Genomic DNA, 25,123 nt, shown 5'->3' with positions numbered 1-25,123 from the left:
GGCAGGGAATAACTTTGTCAGTCCATGAGCAGTTTTGAGACTATTCTGTGATAATTGGTGCAAATATGGTGATTATGGGACAGTGAGTATTGTGTAGTCAAGGGGAATGTGTCCAATATTCAGGGTCTGCCACTGCTTCTTGAGCCCTGTGAAGAAGAGCCTAAGAGCCAACCAGGGTTGCCACAGGGAAACTTGCCAGTGAGAGATAGTTGCAAATTTTTAAACATATTTACCAGCAAGCATCCACAATGGAGGTTTGAGATGAGAAACTGCAAGCTAGAAATGACCTCAAGGAGGCCTTGGAAAGACATGATGCTGAAGCCCAGGAATCCGGATGTCCACAGGCAGATCCCTCTTGGTGAGAACTGTGGGATTCTCCTTTGTTTCAGAACCTCAGCATTCCCAAAGATGAATACTGATGTAGACTTAAAGGCAGCTTCTTGGGGCCCTCTCACTTGTTTGTGAGCTGAGGGTAGGTACTGCCCTAGATGGTATTTCCCAACTTCAAACTGGGTTCTAAGAAAGGATTGTTGGGGCTCAAGTCCTTCTGCTGTCCTTCAATTCTTCCTAAGAAGGTCCCCAAGGTGGTAGAAAAGGGGTTGAACATGCAATTGAAGATGTTCCCATGTTGCTTACATTCAGTAAGTTGCTCTTGAGTGTGAATATTTTCGTGGTTTCAAAATGAACTGGGATGAATTTCCCACATTCTCTGCATTTATGGGGTTTCTCTGCAGTACACATACTCATGTGCTCAAATCATGTGAAATCCTTTCTACATTTCTTACATTCATAGAATTTCTCTCCACTCTCAGTTATTTCATATATTCATACCCTACAGAAGAGTTGAAGGTTTTCTCACATTTTTGAAGCTTTCACTACAGCAGGAGTCCATCTTTGAAATAAATTAGGTCAACTGAAAGCTCTATCACAATGTTCAGATTCATACAGCTTCTCACCACCATAAGCTCTTTCATCTTTCCAAAGAAACAGGCAACTGAGGGCTTTAAAGTAATGTTTATATTCAAACAGTTTCTCTCCAATATAAGTTCTTTTATGCGTCCTAAATAATTGGAACTAAAGGCTTTAAAACATTATTTATATGCTTAGACTTACTCTCCAGTAACTCCTTTCATGCCCTTGAAAGGGACTGGAAGAAATTAAGGCTTTACCGTATTGTTTACATTAAAAGGGCTTCATTCCAGTATGAGTTCTTTTATGCAATCGAAATTGACTGGAGTAACTGAAGACTTTACCACATTGTTTACTTTCATATGGTTTCTCTTCAGTGTGAGTTCTCTCATGTTCTTGAAGGGAACCTGAACAAGTAAAGTCTTTACAACATTGTTTGCATTCATATGATTTCTCTCCAGTGTGAGTTCTCTCATGTTCTTGAAGGGAACCTGAACAAGTAAAGTCTTCACAACATTGTTTACATTCATATGGTTTCTCTCCAGTGTGAGTTCTCTCATGTTCTTGAAGGAAACTTGAACAAGTAAAGGCTTTACCACATTGTTTACATTCACATGGTTTTTCTCCAGAGTGATGTCTTTCATTATATTTAAGAGATTTTGAGTAGCTGAAGGCTTCACCACACTGTTTACATTCATATGATGTCTTTCTAGTGTTAGTTTTCTCATGTTCTCAAAGGGAAACTGAACAAGTAAAGGCTTTATCACATCGTTTACATTCATATGGTTTTTCTCCAGAGTGACTTCTTTCATGATATTTAAGAGAATTTGCGCAACTGAAGGCTTTACAACATTGTTTACATTTATAAGGTTTTTCTCCAGTATGAGTCCTTTCATGCAATTGAATGTGATTGGAAGAAAGGAAGGCTTTATCACATTGTTTACATTTATAGGGTTTTTCTCCAGTGTGAGTTCTTTTATGTGATCAAAGAGAATTTGAACACCTGAAGGCTTTATCACATTGTTTACATTCATAGGGTTTCTCTCCAGTGTGAGTTCTATCAGGTACTTGCAAGTAATATAAAAAATGGAAGGCTTTACCACATTGATTACACTTATGGGGTTTCTCTCCAGTGTGACTACTTTCATGCATTCAAAACTTATTTGAACAACTGAAGGCTTTACCGCATTGTTTACATTTATAGGATTTCTCTCCAGTATAAGTCCCTTCATATCTTTGAAAATGTTTATAACACATAAAGGCTCTTCCACACTGTTTACATTTGTCGGGTTTCTGACCAGTGTGAGTTCTCTTATGAATTTGAAGTAAATTGTGATATTGAAAGGCTTCCCCACATGCTGTACATGCACAAGACTTCGCTACATGATGCATTCTTATGTGTGCCTGAAATGTTGCATAATAAAGGAAGACTTTCTTGCATTTCTTACACACATAGGATTTCTCACTAGTGTGAGTTCTTTCATGGTTTTGAAAGCAGTTGTGATTAACTGTAGGTTTTCCCACATTCTTTACATTTATATGGCCTCTTTGTATTCCTGATACTCCTTTGGTTTCTGTCTAGCATGATTTCTCACATGCCTATTAAGGGATGAATGATGCAAGAAGACTTTCTCATACATGATGCATTCATGTGGTTTTGCTCCAGTAACAGTTTTCTTATTCATATTAAGGTTTGTCATCCAGCTTGTGGTTTTTCCAAATTGATTACCATATTTAATTTCACAGAGTCTCTCAACCACATGACCTCCGTAAAAAGTGAGTGGCACATTATTAATAGCTTTTATTAATGACTTTATATTTATGAGTAAGTATTAGAATTGTATTTTAACCATTTTTTAAAAGTTTAGATTATTTGCCATCTCTGAATTGTTTGCAAATTAATATACATGATGATCTAGAAAAGAACTTAATTACAGCTATTATTGATATGGCCATATTTGCAGACATGGTTGCTATTTTTTTTTGAGACAGGGTCTCACTCTGTCATCCAGGCCAGAGTACAGTGGTACAATCATAGATCACTACAGCCTCAACCTCCTGAGCTTAAGCAATTATCCTGCCTCAGCCTCCCAAGTAGCTGGGACTACAGGTGCAAACCACCACATCTGTTTTTTTTTTTTAATTTTTCTTTTGTAGAGACTGAGTCTTGCTATGTTGACCAGGCTGGTTTCAAACTCCTGCCCTCAAGCAATCCTCCCATCTCAGCCTCCCCAAATGCTGGGATTACAGGTGTGAACCACCATGCCCAGCTGTGACATGGTTTCTTAATGTTTCAAAGTGATTTATTTTTCACACCCTGAACGTGTATGGCATTTTGAAGAAAACATTTTTGGTAAAAATTTTCTGGTAATGAATATATTTGAACCTTTGCTTATTGTTTTGCTTGCTTATTTTTGAAACTCTCTCATGGATCACTAATTATTTTAGTGAATGCAACTCACCTTAGTTTTCTTCCCTTGTTTTTATAGTTATCTTCAATGTCCTGGTCTTTCCTCTTTTCCCCTAAAATGTAGACCCAGAAACACCTTTATGAAGTATTAGGAATTACAAAAAATTATACCACTCTAGGTTCATAATTAACTGTGTCTCTGTCTGGTTTAATCACCAAAGAACTCCCTTTCCACATCTCAAATCTTGGAACACATCTGTGGAGCAAGGAACACTTGTTCACTACATAATTAAGTAGAGAAAAATGTTGTTCTTCTTACCTATACAAGCCAGGTTCTGGAGGATTTCCCGCATCACATCTCTGTAGAGTTTTTTCTGCGAAGAGTCTAGCAACACCCACTCCTCCAGGGTAATCTTCACAGCCACATCCTCAAAGGATACCGAGTCTTAAAACATACCACATATGTGCACAGCAGGATGGTTAGAAGGACAGTTCTGAGTATCCATACTCATTTCCTAGGTTCACATACAAATCTGAGGTCTCCAAACATTTAGTGTATGACTTGGTTGTTAGAATTCTGACTGTCCGTCCACACTCACTTCTTCATAAATTCCAAACTATCATGTTGATCACATCAAAATTACTGATATCTTTTCACTGTGATAACTTGAAACCTTATTCTTTTCTAAAGGTAGATTAGGACCATTTTGAAGAAATGAAACAAACGAAACAAATTGGAAGACCATCAACTCCTTGTGAGATAAACTCTTTTATTTTCTATCTTATCACACATGATATAACTCAGCATTTCATATAACACGGGGTCAAATATGGATGACTTTTTTTTTTGAGATGGAGTCTCGCTCTGTCTCCCAGGCTGGAGTGCAGTGGCATGATATTGGCTCACTGCAACCTCCACCTCCCAGATTCAAGTGATTCTCACACCTCAGCCTCACCAGTAGCTAGGATTACAGGCACACACCACCACACCCAGCTAAATTTTGTATTTTTAGTAGAGACTGGGTTTCACCATGTTGGCCAGGCTGATCTCGAACTCCTGACCTCAAATGATTTGCCCGCCTAGGCCTCCTGAGGTGCTGGGATTATAAGTGTGAGCCACCATGCATGCCCTGTCTGGATGACATTTTTTATAAATAAATACACCTTTAAGAACTGTAAGCTTGCTCTTCTATATCCATCAATAAACATGACAGGCCAAGAAGTTTGTGGGAAGCCAAATTGTAACAAGGAGCCACTGTCCACATAGTTTTGAAGGGCTTCTTACAAATACTCAAATCTACCTGGCTGAGTGAAAATATTCTTTGCAGAAGTATTTATTTGATTTTTTGTGTAATATTTATCATAATGTCAGTTTTTCCTTTTTCTCTGTATCCCATTTGATGGGCCCGGGAAGTTACTGACAAGTTGGACCTTAGTCATGAGGAAAAACATATGGCAATTTAGACCTTCACAAAATCCCTATATTCATGAAATGGTTCATTGCTCATACACTTGAGATCTCAAGGAAAGCAGAGGAGGCTCCCAAGCAGTTGCAAAATGGCTTAAGAGAGCAAGAAAAGGAGCCTTTCTGGGGATTTTTATTGAGCTTTTGGAGTGAAATAGTGTGGGAGTTCAAGCACAGAGGCAACGGATGATGTGACTGGATTTCTTGCCAGCAACAAATGAGGGTAACTCAGGCTTTATTCCTACTCAAGTAGATGTGGAGTACATGGTGAAAAAAAGGAATGAGATTTTAAAGCTGCTATTCATTAAACATCCACAAAATGAAGTCACAGACTTTTAACTCTGGTCAGAAAAGTAAGGAACCCAGAAGCTGTCCTTCACATTCAGGAAATAAAAGACAAACATAAAATCAATCATTCTTCTTACATTTATTAAAGAATTAAGGGACCAAGGACAAAGTTTTGTCTCCAAATTTTTTAGATAGGTAAAGCACCCATTTTGTAATATTCCTACGATATAATGTTCTTCCTGAGAAGGCCTGTCCTCAAGTGAATCTATTTCAACAAAGCCTAACCTACTAGATATTTTCCAAAGCTTTACATGACCTGGTTGGGGAGACTGACAAGCATGTGTGAAGGTGAGCAGCAGTTTTTTTGTCTTTCTGACAAAAAAAAATGGTGTTTTTTCCAACAGCACTTTCTCCAACTCTGATACCAACTAGATGTCTTAAAATTTAATTTAATTTAATTATAATACTAAGTACCCAGCATTAGCATCAGACTCTGCAGGTTAAAGGCTCAGTTCCACAAGATTTCCCCATGTCAGATGCCAGCCAGAAAATAGGGTGCCCATGCTACTCACTTCTGCCAATTACAAATCTGGAGGTTTCCTGCAATAGCTCTTATTTCAGCAATTCACTAGAACATCTCTCAGAACTAAAGACAGTGCTTTATTTTGTATCACCAGTTGATTACAAAGCATACTACTCAGGAACATCAAGATGGGAGAGGTGCCTTTGTCAAGTATGGGGAGAAGGTGGAATGACTCCATGTATTCCCTGGATATGCCACCCTTTTAGTACCTCCATGTGTTTACCAACCTCAGAGCCCCAAAATGGGCTTTTATGGAGGCTTCATTTCATAGACATTACTGATTAAGCCATTGGACACCAGTAATTAGCTGAATCTCCAGCTGCTATTTTCTCCCTTAAGGTTGTGGGCTAAGGCTGAAAATTCAAGAGTATTACTCTGGTCACCAGTCCTCATCCTAAACTTTTCTAGGATCTCCAAGAGTAGCTACTTTACAACTAAAGTGAATCCTATCACTTGTATCACACATGAAATTCCAGGGGATTTAGAAACTCTGTGCTAAAAGCCACACACAAAGACTAAATGTCTTTCTTATTACACCTCATGACATCATAGCTCAGGGGCACAGGCTCATTAAAAGACTAAGATCAAGTCACAGGACTATAACATGTTTCTTCTCAATGCACACTTTACTGGTGTGTCATTAGGATTTCTGTTTAAAAATAGTTGGATATCATGAAAGAATATTGCACTGTTTCTTCCTGCACAATTTAGACTTTATTAAAGAAGTGTCTAGGAAACCCCAAAGATGAGAGGAGAGAGAAAAGCAAGGAAAGAAAGCAAGGAAAGAAAGTTTATCCCAGCACTTTGGGAGGCCGAAGCAGGCGGATCACGAGGTCAGGATATCAAGACCATCCTGGCTAACACGGTGAAACCCTGTCTCTACTAAAAATACAAAAAATTAGCCACACATGGTGGCACACACCTGTAGTCCCAGCTACTCCGGAGGCTGAGGTAGGAGAATGGTGTGAACCCGGGAGGCGGAGCTTGCAGTGAGCCGAGATGGCGCCACTGCACTCCAGCCTGGGCGACAGAGCGAGATTCCGTCTCAAAAAATAAAAAATAAAAAAAAAAGAAAGTTTATCCTCTGACATCTACAGCTACTGAAAATAGTAAACAGCCTAACCCCAGGAGGATAAACCTAAAATGATACAGCGAAGTCCTGTTTATCTCAGTTTCTTTTTCCCAGCATATTGTGCCCAGTTTTCCACAAAAACATCACAAGAAATACTAAAAAAATAAAATAAAAATTAAACACAGAAGAGGGCAAACGCCAGAACCATATTAAGATATAGAAGACAGGTTGAAATTATCAGATCAGAAATTTAAACCTAGTATAATTAACATGCTAAGGGTTCTCATAGAAAGAGTGAACAATACGAAAGAACATAAAGGTAGCTGAAGTAGAGAGATAAAAGTTATAAAAAGGAATCAAAGGACATTCAAGACCATAAAATACACTGCAACAAAGAAGAGGAATGCCCTAAGGGCATTACCAATCATTGGAAATGTCCAAAGAAAGAGTCAGTGATCTTGAAGAACTGTCAGTATAACCTTCCAAAACTGACATGGCAACAAAATAAAAGAACAAAATGACAAAACAGAATATCCAAGAACTCTTACAAAAGTATAGACAGTGTAACAAATACAATAGTAATAACTACAGAAGAAAGAGAAACAGTAGAAATAATTGAAGCAATAATGACTGAGAATTTCTCAAAATTAATGATAGACACCAAAGCACATATCAAAGAATCTCATAAAATGACAAGCAACATAACTGGCTCAAAATTCGCACCTTGGCATATCACATTCAAAGTGGGAAAAAAAATCAAAGAAAGACTAAGAAACAACCTTAAAAGAAGTTATGGGGGAGGGGACCAACACCTCAGTATAATGTGTATAAGAATTATATCAAGTCACACACAGTGGCTCATGACTGTAATCCCAGCACTTTGGGAGGCCAATGTGGTAGGACTGCTTGAGCCTAGGAGTTCAAGACAAACTAGGGCAACATAGTGAAACCCCATCCCTACAAAAAATTTTAAAAAATAGGCAGGCATGGTGGCATGTGTCTGTAGTCTCAGCTACTCAGGAAGCTGAGGTGGGAGGATGGCTTGAGCCTGGGAGGTTGAGGCTGAATTGAGCCATGACTGCACCACTGTACTCCAGCCTGGGTGACAGAGCAAGACCCAGTTTGGAAAAAAAAAAAAAAAAGAGGCTTACGTAAGACTCTTTTCAGAAACTATGCGAGCAATAAGGCATTAGAGTGAAATATTTAAAAAATTATAAGAAAGAAAAACCGAGGAATTCCGTATGAGGTTAAAAATACCCTTAAAAACCAAAGAATAAAGGTTTTCTAAGACAAAAAATAATAATAATTTGGCACCTGTGCACTTGCCTTGTGTACTTTTTTGTTCTTAGAAAAAAGAAAAATGATTTTTTAAAAAATAGAGCATTAGAGAAGAAACACATGAAGGTAAAATAGAATTTGTTTTTCATATTCTTCATCTGACAGATGAGAGCTCATTCAAAATATTGGCACCAGCAATGTATTTGGTGATTACAGCTTATGGATAAAAGATATGTATAACAGCAATGTTGCAATGTTACAAAGGAAGGGAGAAAGTAATTAGGAATACTTTTTTTTTTTGTGATGGAGTCTTTCTCTGTCATCAAGCTGGAGTGCAGTGGTGTGATCTCGGCTCACTGCAACCTCCACCTCCGGGGTTCAAGCAATTCTCCTGCCTCAGCCTCCCCAGTAGCTGGGACTACAAGCACGTGCCACCACACCCAGCTAATTTTTGTATTTTTAGTAGAGACGAGGTTTAACCATGTTGGCCAGGATGGTCTCGATCTCTTGCCCTCTTGATCCACCCGCCTCAGCCTCCTAAAGTGCTGGGATTACAGGCGTGAGCCACCGCTCCAGGCCTGGGAATACTTTTTCATGAGGTACTTGCACTACCGGTGAATTAGCATAGTGTTACTCAAAAAAAAAGGATTTCGGTTTGTCGTAAATATATACTGCAAACTCAAAGACATTCACTAAAACTTGAAAAAAAAAACAACAAAATATAATAGACTAAGAGGAGAGAAAATGGTATCAAGTAAAACACTTAATAAAAGCAAAGAAGGTAGAAAAAGTAGAAGATGGGAAAGAAAGAAAAACAGCAAACAGAAAAAGTTTTAAAAAAAGGTTAAAGTACACAAGTTTACTGTACAAAAGTCAACTACTTTCCTATATACTCACACAAATATAATCAACGAATCCTTGATAAAGAACGAAAGGCAATTCAATAATGGCAAGTCTTTTCAACAGCTAGTGCTGAAAATAGTATAAAACCACATAAAAAAGTAGCCAACACATAGTGCTTACACATTTCACAAAAACTTAACTCAAAATAGATCATAGACGTAATGGTAAAATACAAAACTATAAAACTTCCAGAAGATAATATAGGAGGAAATCTATGTGACCTTGGGTTTGATGATGAATTTTTAGATAATTGTTAAGTTTCATGTCATTTTTTAAAAATGTTCTTGCTCCGTGAAAGATAGTGATAAGAGCCACAGACTTGGAGAAATTCTTTGCAGACCACTAATCTGATAAACACCTGGCATCCAAAATACCAAAATAACTATTAAAACTTAGCAACAAGAAGACAAACAACCCAATTAAACACGGGCAAATGATCAGAACAAGATCTAGTGCACTGGCTCATGCCTATAATCCCAGTGTTTTGTCAGTCTAAGGCAGGAAGATCACTTGAGGCCAGCCTTGGCAACATAGCAAGATACTGTCTTTACAGAAAATAATAAACAAATTAGCCGGGTGTGGTGGTGCATGTCTGTAGTCCTAGCTACTCAGGAGACTGCGGTGGGAGGATCGCTTGAGCCCAGGTCATCAAGTCTGCAGTGAGTTATGATTACACCACTGAACTCCAGCTTGGGCAACAGAGTGAGATCCTATGTCTAAAAACAAAAAGATTCAGAAGGCAAATGAAAAAATAATGGTCAATATCACATGCCATAAGATTGGAGAGTTGCAAATAAAACTGAACATCACTACGCACTTATAGAAAAGCTAAATTTTCCACCGGGCATGGTGGCTCATGCCTGTAATCCCAGCACTTTGGGAGGCTGAGGTGGGTGGATCACGAGGTCAGGAGATGGAGATGATCCTGGCTAACACGGTAAAACCCTGTCTGTACTAAAAATACAAAAAATTAGCTGGGCATGGTGGCGGGCGCCTGTAGTCCCAGCTACTCAACAGACTGAGGCAGGAGAATGGTGTGAACCCGGGAGATGGAGCTTGCAGTGAGCCGAGATCGTGCCAGTGCACTCCAACCCGGGCGACAGAGCGAGACTCTGTCTAAAAAAAAAAAAAAAAAAAAAAAAAAAAAGAAATGCTAAATTTTCCAAACACAGAGAACACCAAATGAGGATGAAAATGCAAAACAATAGCAATCCTCATTCTCTGATGGTAGAAATGGAAAATTGTACATCTACTTTGGCCAGTGCTAAGGTAACTGCCTGATGTTGAGTCAGTTGTGCCCACTCTTGGATCTGGTCCCTTATCATGTCCCTCCCAATATAAGGATAAAATGCAGCAACTCTCATATGAGAGCTCCATGATGTACAAATATGGTGATGTCATCTGCAAAGTCTACAACTCCCCACTGTTGTTCACTTGGTAGCAAGGGGTCTAGGAGAGGGAAGACCTCCCTGAGCACTGTGGCATCTGGCAAAGGACTGAGAAAGGAAGTCATCGCCTCCTGCAGGGAAACCATGCTGGAGGCCAACACTGGACTTCATTATAATGTCAAAAGGAGACCTTGTGCAGGGTGCTGTTTCCAAAGCATAATGAGCAATTGAGTAGAGTCACATGCTCTGGTCCTAGAAGAGCTTCCACTTTTAGGAAAGCCCAGTACAAGGTGGCAACTGCAGTTCTAATGGCGTTTATTGTTGAGCTGAAGGCAGTTTCTTGCCTCAGATGCCTGTGGTAACTTCTGAACATCATGGGTAACTCTAGGAGGCATGAAGGAGGTTGCTAAGGCCTCTATAGAGGAGTCTGTGAGGTCACCGACAGGTGTGCCTGCTGTATGGCAATCAGAACAGAATCCACAGTCATTGTGCTAGGTGTGCCCATTCGAAAAGGGCCAATTTGCCAGTCACAGCATAAATAGGCTGAAATAAAATCTGTAGGGTAGGACTATGCTGCCTCCAGAACATAAATAAAAAACTCAAAGATATTGTGGGTGCCAATAGGAACAATAGCTATTTCTTCACAGGATGTCAGGCTGGGAGCAGCTCTCTGGTTATCAAGTAACTTCTAAGAATTTTAACTAGATGTCACTCTAGGCAAAGGCAAAGATTGAGTTAAGATCTTGCTTGCAGAGACTGTGTACAAAGGCAAGGCCTTTGAGGTTCCCTCAGGGCAACCAGATAGAAGCATATCATGTCCAAAGTAAAGGGAAACATCAGGTTAAACAAAGCTGGAAAGAAATTGATCAGAACAGACCTAGCCAAATCTGTGATAGCAAAGTATGTACCAATTGCTGATTATATGGATTCAGTTATTTCTATTATGTTAAGTAGTAGGTATAGGGCTTAATGGGTGCAACCATATCATTGATTTTACAGTAATCCAGTAATCCACTATGAAGATCCATTTATTCTTTTCAGGTTTAGGAACAGGACAAATTGGGCTACTAAAAGGAGATGTGCTGGAGATAATCACCTCTTCACTAAATAGGTCTTGTACAATGGGTTTCAATCTTCCTTTCTTTCTCTTTCTTGCTTTCTTGCTTTCTTCCCTTCTTGCTTTCTTGCTTTCTTGAGACAGGGTCTCACTCTGTCACCCAGGCTGGAGTGCAGTGGCATGATCATGGCTTACTGCAGCCACGAACTCCCAGGCTCAAATGATACTCCCACCTCAACCTCCTGAGTAGCTGAAACAACAGGCATCTGCCACCATGCCTGGCTAATTTTTAAATTTTGTGTACAGATGAGGTCTCACTATATTGCTAAGGCTGCCAACACTGTTTAGATTGGGACCAAGGCCCAGTAAAAGTCACAGGTTCACTCTAAAATACATAGATAAATACTAGCAAAGACATCAATTCACAGCCACTTTATGGTCTCCAATCTCATACTCCTGCTCCCAAATGCCAAGGTATTATAGAACTCAGTCTTGCTAGGAATGGCACAGCAATGCCATGGAGAGCAGCAGAGCTCAAAACACAAGCTCCCCAGCAAGTAAGAATATCAGCTGAGATGTGTGTGAGACGTCGGGCAGCAGAGCAGCTTAGCAGTCCAAAGAGAAGACAGACCCACAAGGCGGTGGTCAATGACTGGGCAACATGCAGATGGCACCAATAGTTATTGGCACCTGCAGATGTGTGGGTCTCATATCGACACTGATGGCAGGTTGAGAGGGTATGAAAAAGCTTATGCCCACATGATTGAAGTCTCAGGGAGGGCAGGACAGACCTCTCAAGCAGTCGTGAAATGGCTTGAGGGAGCAAGGAAAAAGGCCAGCCTGAGTATTTATTGTGGTTACTGGGTGGGGCCAGGGCAATGAGGCAGGGGCTTGTGTGTTTTGCATCTGCTGAAATTCTCTTGAGGGAGCCCACCCCAGGTGGGTTCCCATCTCCTTGTCCAGGTGCGGTGCATATTTAAATTGTCATCCGTCAGATATCAAAAAACGTGGAGTGTGACTACTCATTAAAAGATCAAACATGGCTAAGAAAAATATGTATTCACAATTGCTTGTTCTTATGTAAAGAAGCACAGTAAGGATGCTCAATGACTTATGTAAGCTAGCCATCTGGCTGAAGCCAGAGCACCAGAGCACTGGAGTGGACCAGGAGATGCTGGTAGTGATTCTTCTTAATATAGATTTTTCCTAGCTTATGATTTTTCTTTGAGATGGAGTCTTGCTCTGTTGCCAGGCTGGAGTGCAGTGGCACAATTTAGGCTCACTACAACCTCTACCTCCTGGGTTCAAGCGATTCCCCTGCCTCAGCCTCCCAAGTAGCTGGGACTACAGGTGCATGCCACCACACCTAGCTAATTTTTGTATTTTGGTAGAGACGAGATTTCACCATGTTGGCCAGGATGGTCTCAATCACCTGACCTCGTGATCCACCTGCCTTGGCCTCCCAAAGTGCTGGGATTACAAGCATGAGCCACAGAGCCCGGCCCTAGCTTATGATTTTTTAAGAAAACTTCTACATGCATCACTTATTTTAAATAGAAAAACATTTATATAAACCACATTTTACTTTCAGTGGTCTTTATTTTTAATTAAAAATCTTAAAATGCAACTTTTCTACACAAAAACTCATTCTGGGACTTGATCTTTTAAACACTAAGGGTTATGGAATTGCAAACCATAAAATCAATAAAAAAATTTCAAATTCCTAACTCAAATTACAAGGCGTATCACAGTTTGTTCTCCTATTATACCTATTTTCAGAAACGAGTAGCATATTATTAATATAATACATTGGGGGTTGGGGATCAACCCCTTTATGTGCTAGGATTTTCAAGGATATATATTTGCTTTTAGTAGCTTTCCTCATGACAGTTAAAATAGAAGTTCAATTACCTAATGAATAGTAGAGTTTTTAAAATTTCAAAATTTTCTAAGGCCTTTTTGCACATGCAAAAGTGATATTTTAAAATGTTTGTGTTTAGCCGGGTGTAGTAGTGTAGTCCCAGCTACTCAGTGTGCTGAGGCAGGAGGATTACCTGAGCCCAGAAAGTGAGGCTGCAGTGAGTGGTGATTACTCCACTCAACTCCAGCCTGGGTGATGGAGTGAGACTCTGTCTTTAAAAAAAGAAAGAAAGAAAGAAAGAAAAATATATGTAAGAACTTAGATTCTCTAGTCTGACATCTTAAGTTTCTCTTCCTAAAAAGAACAAAAATTCTGTTTGTTCCAGGATTTCCTTGTCGTACTAACATTTCACAGTCAACTTACATTCCTTCCTCCTTCAGTAAATTAAACATCGTACACATTCATACAAGAAAATAACATCAAGTGCTAAAGGAAACTAGAATTAGGGGTGGCAATATTTGATCAAATAAACCAAAGGGAAGAAATACAAACATTCTAATCAGTCCAGATAAGGAACCTCTTTCCCCACAGTTGAAAGGGGAAAAGCCACATTCAGAAAGTGAAATACATCCTCAAGTTTGACAGCTGTGAGCTGGTGATGAGGGCTGGGGCAGCTGCAGAGCCAGGAAAGACCTCTGGGAGCTCTTGTACCCTGGCAGCAAAGAAATGATCCCTCCCAGGTTTCAGTTCTCACAAGTAAGAGAACTCTGGATTCACCTGAGGGTTCTGCCCCAAATGGATTCTCCAGTGCAGGAACCCCACCTCCTGATGACTCCCTGTAGGCACTTCACATCTTGGGGAGACCCTGTGCTGCAGGCACTGAGTGCCTAAAGAGGGCTCTGGGCCCGGTGGAGGTAGCCGGAAGCAGGGATGGGACAGGGCGTCCAGGATCCTGGCTGCCAGCCCACTCCCCACAAAGGAGACCAAGGGTCAAGCTGTGTCACTGGTGGCCTTGAACTGTAGACTCTGGAGTTGACCATGTGGCGGCTGTGGCTGCATGGCCACATTAAGTTCCAACCAGTCCCATACCCTGGAACACCCGGCCCCACCTACTCACCATTTTCCAGTTTTGGGGGTGTCCTAGAGTCCTCTCTATGGATCTCTCAGTACCTGCAGGTCACGATGCAACAACTGATGACTCAGAGCCACCTAGGGTCCTTAGCAGCAGGGAGACACAATGACGCCAGAGGCCAGAGTGAACTGTGACCTCCACACAGCCAGAGTGAACAGTGACCTCCTCACTGCGCATGCAGAGTATGACCCCGTGTGTCTTTTCAGTGGAGGTGCTGATTGGACAGTTCGCATGACCCTGCCTCCTTGACTTTGACCGACGGTGGGCCAGGAGGGAAAGTGGTTGAACTGTCCTGACTTCTGCCAAGGATTGTCCCTGCCAAGATGTTTGCACTTAAGCAGACTACGGTCCTAGCCCTGTCCCATTTTTTTAAGTGTCCTCTTTAATAGTGTTCACTACATGCACATTATGAAACCAATTTCCAGAACTGTTTTTAATTTGTGGGGTTTTGTTGCAAAGCTGAAACTATCTCATTGAACAACTCTCCATTCACCACTGCCTTCGGGATCTTGCAACCACCATTCCACTTTCTGAGTCCATGAATTTGACTGTGGGAACCTATGTGGGTATCATAAATTGTATCTCAGAAAATCTTGGAATTCTTCCCAATTTAGAAAAGGTCATTTGCACAGTGAAGCCCATCATGGGTATGCCTTATGAACAAAGTGCCATCTGTCCAAATACAGAGTGAGTTCCCAGTTGACACATTGTCAATAACTTTGATTTTTAGAAAGCAAATATCTACGTTATAATTGAGACAAACTACAGAGGGCATCATTTTGAGTACCATCCAGTTTAGCAGGAAGGAAGATTATGGTATCATAAAATAAATATTTTGGTTTTCGTCCAGGGTTCCTGGCTCACAGCTTCTAAAATTCTTGTGAGGCTCCTAAATCCCTCTTAATTCCGTAAGTGACTAGAACAATAAGATTATATTTTGTTAAAATATTTGAACCTATTTTCCTCTGTTGAAATAGCTCCAAAACAGCTCCAGAGTGATAAAGGTGAAAAATGCATTTTTGCTATTCATAATAAATCTCTTTTAACCACACTGTTTGTGTTAATTAGGTGATTTTTGAAAAGCTCCTAGGTAATCACAGAATGCTGGACTGGTTGCCGGGGAAATCAATCATATGATTAGAGGATTGAAACTTTCAGCCCCACCCCCACCTTCAGAAAGGGGATGGCAGAAGGTTGAGTTGATCACCAATGGCCAAGGATGTACACAATCATGGCTAAAAGATGAAGTCTCCGTAAAAACTCAAGAATATGACTACAAGACCTAATAAACAGGAGCACATCCATGTGTCAGGAGGGTGGCTCACCAAGACTCCCAGGGGATAGAAGCTCCTGAACTGAGAAATCTCTCAAACCTTGCCCTATGTATCGTTTAATGGGACTGTTCACTTGTATTTTTAAAAATATTCCTTGTAATGAATGGATAAAAATACGTTTGAGAAAGATGTGACCACAGGTATAGAGAAGAATTTGAAGTCAAATATTGATATGAAAAATAAATAGGGACAAAATTGTGCATTTCAATGAAAATGAATATGCAAATGTAGATAATGCATGTTCTAAGAATATATATTTTATCAACATTTACCCTTATACAGAAAGTGATTCTAAGCTGTACAATATCCATAGAAGAAATAAAGACATTTATCAAAGAGACCCTCAAGCAGAAGAAAAAGCACCAAGTTAATATTATCCAAAGAGAAATTCTATTAATGAACAAATTAATAAACCAATGCTAATTAAATAATTCAAGAACTATAAAAGAATCAAGTTTCCCAATAGATTTAGAAAGAGCACAGAAGGATGATATGAGAACATTATCCAGATTGAGCCATGGAGAATATCACAGACAAATAGGACATACTAAAATAAAAGTAAAATTTTAAAATATTAGAGATCATTGTTTCCACTCATTAAAATATTATACCATGATCAAGCACCTGTATGCCAGGAATGCAAGTGCAACTCAGCATTACAAAATATATTAATATAATAGAATTAATAGAATTAATGAAAAGGTCATATGCGTTTATAGATGTAAAAGAGACATTGGATTTCACAGAAAATTATATTTTTAAAAATTGAGTAAATACTGAATTTCTATAAAATGGTTCTAAAAACATAAAAATAGATTTGTACAAATCAAAAGTAATGACACGGCAAGTTTGCAAAAGAAGATTCAACAGTAAGAAGAGGGCAAAAATGCTTTAAAATTTTATAAATTGAGTTTCATCCCAATATACCTACAATCTAACTCTATTCTTCAGACAGATATTTTATTGCAAAGAGAATAAACAAATACAAATATTCATAAAAACTCTGAAAAGAAAAAGAGTGATTTTTTCTCTCATTTATTATGAAGACTTGAAAATTTTAAGTGTGGTGTTGACTCATGGGTAATCTGAGAGACCAATGGATACAAAGGTGAAAAACTATAATGAAACATATATGTAAATGTAATGTACAGTAAAAAGCAGCAGGGGTGAAAGAAGGGATGTGGGCTTCATGCTGTCTCACTGGAGACTGAAACCTACAAACATGCAGTGGAGGCTTTGCCTCTGAACAGGTTTGCCTCCTCCAGGTCTGGTGTTTCTACACGTGAAGAAAGGACATTTAACATTTGAACAAGAGCATCTTGTGCTGTGGTCTGATGGATGAGATTTCTGCTGGTTCCATACACACTGTAACCTGTTCCTGGGGCCTATGGTGTGTTCCTGGTGAGATGAGAAATCATTGCCATCAGCAAAGCTCTATCACCTCCAACAGACTGCCGTTCTCTGTTTGGAACAACCAGTCACAAGTGCCTCTGTTACTCTTTCAGTTGATGACTTGCCTGGTGCAGGACTGTCTGAAGGACTCCATCCCCTCAGAAGGAACTAGTGGTGTAGTTTTACTAATGCACCAAAATGTAGCAGTTTTATGTTGTTTGAGATAATACCTGGACTTTTTTGTTTTACATTTAAGATGGTAAAGGAGCACAGACACAAGGGTGAGGCTGGGGCGAAAGTTTAAGAAGTGAAAGAAGAAAGTTTTTTGCCAACAGAGATGGGGCCTTGAAAGGGTTGCCCACTATGAGGCCAGTTTTGGGGATTTTATGGACTGGAAAGGGGAAGAAATGTGCTTAGTTTGTGGGCTGTTTTGGAGAATGTGTGACTTAGCTTGGTCTGGGACCTTGCTTGGCCCAGGACCAATTAGGGGCTGAAGTGATGATTTATAGAGACCGGACTTACAGTTTAAAAAAAGCAAAAGGAAAGTGTCCACCAGAACTTGCTGGAGCCTACTGTGCCCATGCCTACAAAAGGAGAAGACACTTTTTGGGGGAAGCCCAATGACTATACAAAAGACAAAGGCATTTTTATGCCAGGCCTTGTTTTTTTTTGTTTGTTTGTTTTTATTTGAGTGAGTCAGATATTTTTGCAAGTTTTTATTTGAATGAGCCAGACTTTTTTTATTTGTGCACCTACAGGCATGTTTTTAGGCACAACTCCCATGCTAGTTCCCTTACTGGTGCTTGCAGCTTGATGTTTTTCCCAGGCTGCTTTTTATATTATGTGGGAATGAGGCACTGACCAGTGGGCCAGGGGCTCTTTGGGGACCCTTCCCTTGCTATCTACCTAAGGCAAGCTGACTAACTCCTTTCAGTCCCCTCTCAGGAGTGGAGACTTTAATTGCTGTTAGGGAGATTGGGCATTGATGTTTTTGGTTAATTTTGCTGGAAAGGGGTGTTGTGTGGGGAACAGCAGCTAGGGATTTTTGGGGAACTGGTTTAAGGGTTTTTGGAAGAAAGGTGCATTTATGCGTGGTTTTATTTGTATGGCTATTTGGAGCTTGGTAGCCTTTAGGTGAGAGGAAACAATCTGAACTATAGCATTGAGTATTTTTAAGCCCTAAACATTAACACAAGGCATATAAGTTTTTGGAAGAAAGGTGCGTTTGTGTGTGGTTTTATTTCTATTACTATTTGGAGCTTGATAGCCTCTAGGTAAGAGGAAACAATTTGGGTTATAGTATTGAGTATGTAAGGCCTAAACATTAACACAAGACATACAAGGAAAAGAGGTTTAGTAGAGGAGCTAACCAGGTTTATTAAGTCTTTTCATATTATTTAATTAGGCTATTTTAAAACTGGACAAAATAAAAATAAAATATATAGAAACCTTAATTCTAGTCTTTATCTGTGACACACATGCAAAAATATAAATATAATAGTATTTATTTAAATTTAGGCACTTAGCCATTCATACAAGTTAAAGGGCATTTATTATAGCAATAAAACAATGAATTAAGACTATTAAAGTTATTTAGTTTCTTTATTCAATCAAAAGATTAAACTAGAAAAAAATAGTCACATCAGACTCTCCTTGAATAAATCACTTGATGATTAATAATGATAAATAAGATAATAAACAAATAAAATAAAAAATTCTGACCAGGTGCAGTGGCACATGCTTGTAGTCCCAGCTACTCAGAAGAGTGAGGCAGGAGGATTACTTGAGCCTGGGAAGTAAAGACTGCAGTGAGCCATGATCCTGCCCATGAAGAGGCACTGCACCCTATCCTCAGAAGTACAGGGACGCTCTGTCTCCAAAAAAAATAAAAATAAAACAGTCTTATTAAGGAAGAAACATTTTGTGAATATAATCAACAGTTAACATCAGAAGCATTTCAGAAAAAAAAAAAAAAGGCTAAGACAGAAGCCTCGGGCCTCTCCCATACACACAGTGGGAGGCCTAAGCCTGGACCAGAAGAGGAAGGAGGAAGAAACAGAAAAGGACTTCAGTCTAGGAATTTGAACTGTAGTTGCCATAGGGGGCATGAGTGCAAACAGAAAAGTAGAAAAATTTCAACTTTTAGAATGAAAACTGTTAGACTAACATTCAGAAAATTTGGCAAATGTGTGTTCTATATATACACTACAATCAATCTTGAATCTTTAGTACTAATAATTGATAAAATACACAAATAGTAACAACAACAAAGAATGAATCAGCCTCTATTCAAATTAGAAATGTGCCATAAAATCAATTTAAAAGATATTTTTGAGCCCTGGGGTGTGATCATGAGTGCCCCACCAGGCTTCTAACACCCCAACAAGTTTCTCCTGCCTAGGATGAGCCAGCCCTGTGTAACACACCCCAAAACACACACAGAAGAATGGAATGTGTGAATGTGTGGCTGTCCAGGAGGAATCAGAGTGGCCGTGGCCTTGTCTAGCTTAGACCACCCTTTGCCATCTGGTGTTACATTAGGGTTCTTTCTGGCAAAATGCCTGAGCCCCAAGAAAACATCTGCATCGTTAGAAAAAAACCCTCTCTCTAGGATTTCCTGAGTCGAGGGCCTTGGACAGTTGAGAAAGAGCAGAAAAATGATCTGCCTCCTTTGAGTATCTTTGGCCATGTGAGCTGGATAGGGGGCTGTCTCTGGAATGTGGATGCCTGGTTACCAGGATTCCATACTCTGTTCAGAGCCTATTATCAAGGAAGCGAGTTTACTTCTCAGGGTTCACATTCCTGAGATTCCTCCTCACACAAGACCTCTCCAAAGCCCTCTGTGGGCTCCCAACAGTGCACACTCCCCCCACCAATGCCTTGTCCACACCTGAACATAGTCAGAGCAACACAGCCCACCCCACAGACCCTGAAAAAGGTCTGGGTGCAGCCAAGGCTCAGCCTTAAGGATACAGAGCTGGATTCCAGCTCCTCCAACTGTTTAGTTATGTGACCCTGGACAAGTCATTGTGCTTCTTAGGGCCTCCCAAGTTGGGGAAAGGAAAGTAGAATGTGTTTTCCAGGGGCTGGGGGAAAGGGGAAATGGGGAATTGTTAGTTCAGTGGGTCAGCGGGTATAGAGTTTCATTTGCAAGATGAAAGGAGCTCTGGAGATTGGCTGCACAGTAATGTGAATACACGCAATGCCACTCAACTCTATGCTTATGAATGGCTAAGATGACACATTTTTTTCTGGGGTTTCTGTTTATTCCTTGTTGGTTTAAAATGGCTAACCAGAATAAAAAATAAAAGAGCCTCTTTGTGGAGACTGGGGTCTCCCCTATTTAGAGGTTAGAACCCAGGTATCTCCTCTACCTAGCACCGTAGTGAGGTGGGCTAAGGAGTAACCCCCAAGGGACAGTTGGAGGGGCCAGGACCTTCCACTCCTTCTCTCTATTGCCAGTTTTTGGCATGTGATGAGAAATAGTGCTTTTTGGATTCTTCTCTCCTGGCCTTAAATTTTAAAATCAAGTAAACTGTGTAAGCTAGGGGAGGCTTAGATGTGCTAGCTGAAGAAGCCCATTCTAATCCTTCTCCCAGAAGGAGGGGATTATCCAATATTGTTTGAGCTAGCCAAGTTCTTTTCCTGATCTCCCCACACTACCACCAGTGTCTTGAAGTTTTGACTCCTTTCCTGGAGAAACTAAAGGCCAATGAGCCTAGAAAATTAACTGTCCTCTCCAAGTCCTTCCCTCTCCTTTTCAAGATCCCAGACTCACCTCTCCCCAGGATTCTTTCTTAATCACACTTAGCACCAACAGGGGATGCTATTTCCTTGGTTGGTAACTGGGACAAATGAGAGGAAACCATGGGGAAAAGGGAGACTTTGATGTCTCTCCTCTTTTCCTGCTGGTCTGAGGAGTGGGAAGAGTAAGATCCCTCCGTATTCACATACCTCAGTCATTTTCCCATCCCCGGATAGATATACAAGTTCTTTGATTTGTATTTTATATATATGTACACACGCACCAGGTAATGCAGAAGAGGAAAAAAATAGGATCTGTAACAATAATAAAAAATTATTTCAGGTTTAAAAATTATCTGGTTCCGGCTGGGCACGGTGGATCACTCCTATAATCCCAGCACTTTGGGAGGCTGAGGCAGGCGGATCACGAGGTCAGGAGTTGAAGACCAGCCTGGCCAACATGGTGAAACCCCGTCTGTACTAAAAATACAAAAATTAGCCGAACGTGGTGGCAGGCACCTGTAATCCCAGCTACTTGGGAGGCTGAGACAGGAGAATTGCTTGAAACCAGAAGGCGGAGGTTGCAGTGAGCTGTGATGGCACCACTGCATTCCAGCCTGACAGCCTGAACAACAAGAGCGAAACTCTGTCTCAAAAAAAAAAAAAGATCTGGTTCCCTCCAGGGCAAGCAATTGCACAAATATCCACTGAGTCTGGTCCAGGGATTAAGGGAGGGAAGATCTTAAAAGATAAAAGGGGGATTGCTACCCCAGTATCCTCATCCTCTTGGGAATCGGTGGTTTAAAAAATGCCCATGTGGGGAGGGGAGCCCCTTGAGGGAAGGAAGGTGGCCCCCTGGCCCAGAGGGGTTGGGAGGGGAGGCACTGAATGCTCTTGCAGAAATCTCGTAGGTGGTCCCACCAACCCCTGATATCTTCTTGACTCCTCCCCTCGTGGGTCTACTGAGAGGTGGCTGGCCTGGGCCAGGGGAAGATGATCCTGTGCTCTTTGGCTGCCCATTGGATTTGCTGTAGGCAGTCTTTAGCTTTACTTCATCTTTGGGTGTCAGTCATGTCTGCAAGGCTACCTCTTCGTCTCAGAAACATAAGGTGGGGCTTTTTGGCTGCTGTAAGACAAATATCGGCCCAGGTATGGGGCCACTGGGCCTGGTTCAGGGGACCGTAGTCCTCGGCACCTTAGCCCATCTGGCTTGCCAAAATGGGGGACAGTTTGGTGTCCCAGTGGAGTCTTGCCCAAAGGTGATCTCTTTGAATCATCTAAGGAGGAACTAGTACGAGGGGCATGGCCTGAGCCTGGTTTGACTGAATGGCTGAGTGCCCCAAGCCTGGTTTTTCTTCACGGCCTGGGAGTGGGGGTGACTGGCACGGCAGCTTCTCTTGTTCCTGGAGGAAACTGCAATGTGGCCTGACGTTGCTGTAATGGACTGGGGAAGGTGCTCGGTGTGTTGGGTCAGTTGGCACCAAATGTGGGTGCCTCTCAGCATCCTGTCGCAGGGCCAGGTTGGTTGACAGGAAGGAAAAGGTATAGCCTAAAGGTGGGTCTGGTTCAAGCCCTGCCTTCTCTGACTCAAAACCAGGGCTGTCTGAAGGTACGAGCAAGCTGTCGTAAGGTGGGTTTCCACTGCGTGTCTGGTTGGCCAAGCTCTTATAGGAAGTGGAGGTTATGCCCTCTCAACAAATGGACTGCAACTGGCCCAGCTCAAAGCCTGACCCCTGGGCCGACTTGAGGCTGGAGGACCATGAGCCACTGGATAGTGGATTGAAGTGAAAACATTTGCAACAGTAGAACAGAAGCTCTCTGGCTCCACACTGGGCTCTGAGCAGTAGCTGGGATGACCACTACTCTCTACAATTGAGGTTGGCTCCTTCAAGCCATCCCCACAACTCAACTTGGCACTGCAAGAATGTGGCAATGCAGCTGATGTACTGCTGCTACTGTTAGCTGGCCGATACTTGGACATGGTAGGTGCTAGGGAGCTGTCTGTGCCCAGTAAGCTGCTATCCTCATTAGTAGCTAGCCTGAGGTGTGGTGGCAGCCCCATGTGACAGCTCAGATCTGGCTTAGAAGGAGATGGAGGTTCAGCATCTGCAGATTTGCTCTCTGTTATTTCCAGGCTTCGCTTACACTTAGTTTTACTCAGCTCTCCCTAGAGGCCATTATCCATGATCTTCACAGCTGTCTGCCCATCTGAAAGCTTCTGGTTGAAGGAAGGGAGGCCTGACTACAATTATCTTCTCTTTCTTTGGTCCCCCCAAATACCTTGGTGCTGGAGAACTGCAGAGAACACAGCTAACATTGTTACAGCAGCCCTGGTGAAGGGGTTCACACCTCCCTGGAATTTACCCACAACCTGTTGGTTGGTTCTATGTACCCTATTCACCAGCACCATGTAAAATCCCTTGAGGCCAGCTACAGGGATGAAGAATAAGCCAGCCACACACATTACTGCCATTGTGACAGCCGTGCAGACCCCTGAGAGTTCCTCTGTGTGGTAGAGGAAATAACGGAGGCCAAAAGCAAACACACCCACAGTGTGAGCTGCCAGGGAAAGGAGGAAGAGGAAGAAATAATGGTAGTTTCAGTGACCAATACAGTTGTACACCCAGGGAAGTGATGATCAAATTCCTCCACACGGTTGTCATGGACACTGCAGGGGAAGCATTGAGGGGGATGGTAGAAGTGGCAGGTGGCACACCATTTCATGTGTGCCTGGATGCCCTTGATCTCCACTGTTTTGTAAAAGGGAGCTGGGAAATCATCTTCCTTGTCCTTATCTTCCTCAGCTAGGGGGAAAATCCCTGGGTCCATGAAGGTGGCCATGCTGACGTTGGCCAGCACACAGAGAAGCAAAATTGCACTGTAGATGGGCACTGCAGGTGACACACAGAGGCTTAGTCCTGGACACATAAAGGCAAAGAAGAGTGTCATAGCTCCCACTAGGACCATAGTGGCTGCTGAGACCAGAACATACTTGTTGGGTTGGAATCTCTGCAGGCACATTGGAGCTCTGAAGGGAGATCTGCCCTGCCACATAGCCCAGGCCCTCACAGCAGCAGAACAGACAAGAAAATGGGATGACAGAAGAAACAGAGAGGAATGCAGAAGGAAACCAGGGACACAGAAAATTTCAAACGATCACCCTTGCCCCTCCCAGATAAAGCCAAAAAAGTTGACAGAACTCAAATGAAGGAAAGCACATGGGAGGAGGAAAGGAGATTCCAAATGATGGAAAACCATATCCGCAGAACAAGGCAAAAAGGGAAACTAGGAAACACAACTTGTACAGTTTAAAACATGGAGACAAGTAGTAGGCTGTACCCATGCAAATGGCTGCAGGTGGAGAACACAGACAGTCAGGAAGATCAAGGGACAGCTCTTGGATGCAGGCAGGTCTCTGAAAGAAGTGGAGAATATCAGGATTTGGCAGAAAACTTTAGGCAAGGAAAAATTCTTCTGCAGAGACTACACTCCCTTCTCAACAACACTCCACAAAATGTGAGCTGTGCCTAAAAGAGGTATGCCCTGTGTTTCTATGTCAATCCAAGAAGGAACCTGAGGTCCCTTCCAACTTTAGAGAGAAGCCGCATTTCCTGCAGTCTTTGTCTCTTTCAGGCAGGCTTCTCAATGCGGCCACCCCCGCACCCCAACTTTACCAGGGCTTAGAGTCTGGCAATGGTGATTTAATTCATTTTTCTCTTGATGGCTACAGCTGAACGACAGCTGTTATAATTGGAGTTGTAAATCCTTTTGTTTGAAGGGGGAAGGAAAACAGAGGGCAAGTTTCCCTGTCCTCAATCGCTTCTTGTTATTCCCAAGCCCTTTAGGGGCTCTGCTTCCTATCGGGTTCATGTAAAACTAAAGGGAACTTAAAATCCTTGAAGCCATATTCTTCCCAAGAAGCAGAATAAGATGAAGAAATCAATTCCACTTGACACTTTACATGATTACTGTGGATGAAAACAGTTTCCAAAGATGTCCTTATTTCCAGATTAGTCCATGTCCCTTATCTTTCTTCAATCTTGAGCCTTAGAGTTCAGCTGGGCTATGGAGCTTCACCCCCAGTGCGGTGCCCGTCCTCACCGCCATGGTTGTCACCGCCCAAGCAGCGCAGGCCTCAGCAAACTCCATGCTCGTCCCGCTGCCACACGCTCCTGCACGGCGAGGCTCCTCTTAGAGCAGTCCTACGGCGCTGAGTCTCAGCCCCGCCGCGTTCCCACGGCTCCCTGACCGGTTGCACCACATCTCCCTGGGCCAGGCTCTCTCATTCATGCGGCTCCCGCCGCAGC

The 25,123-nt window shown here is 41.7% G+C and overlaps 1 pseudogene; it reads right to left on the bottom strand.

Annotated features, from left to right (window-relative positions):
* Positions 1-1,182: 1,182 nt before the first annotated feature.
* LOC129044993 (palmitoyltransferase ZDHHC5-like) lies at positions 1,183-23,837 on the bottom strand (annotated as a pseudogene).
* Positions 23,838-25,123: the final 1,286 nt, after the last annotated feature.

The sequence above is a fragment of the Pongo pygmaeus genome, chromosome 8, assembly GCF_028885625.2.
Source record: "Pongo pygmaeus isolate AG05252 chromosome 8, NHGRI_mPonPyg2-v2.0_pri, whole genome shotgun sequence".
NCBI classification, from domain to species: domain Eukaryota; kingdom Metazoa; phylum Chordata; class Mammalia; order Primates; family Hominidae; genus Pongo; species Pongo pygmaeus.
The sequence above is the reverse complement of the archived record's forward strand: the minus strand, read 5'-3'. Positions and strand labels throughout refer to the sequence as shown.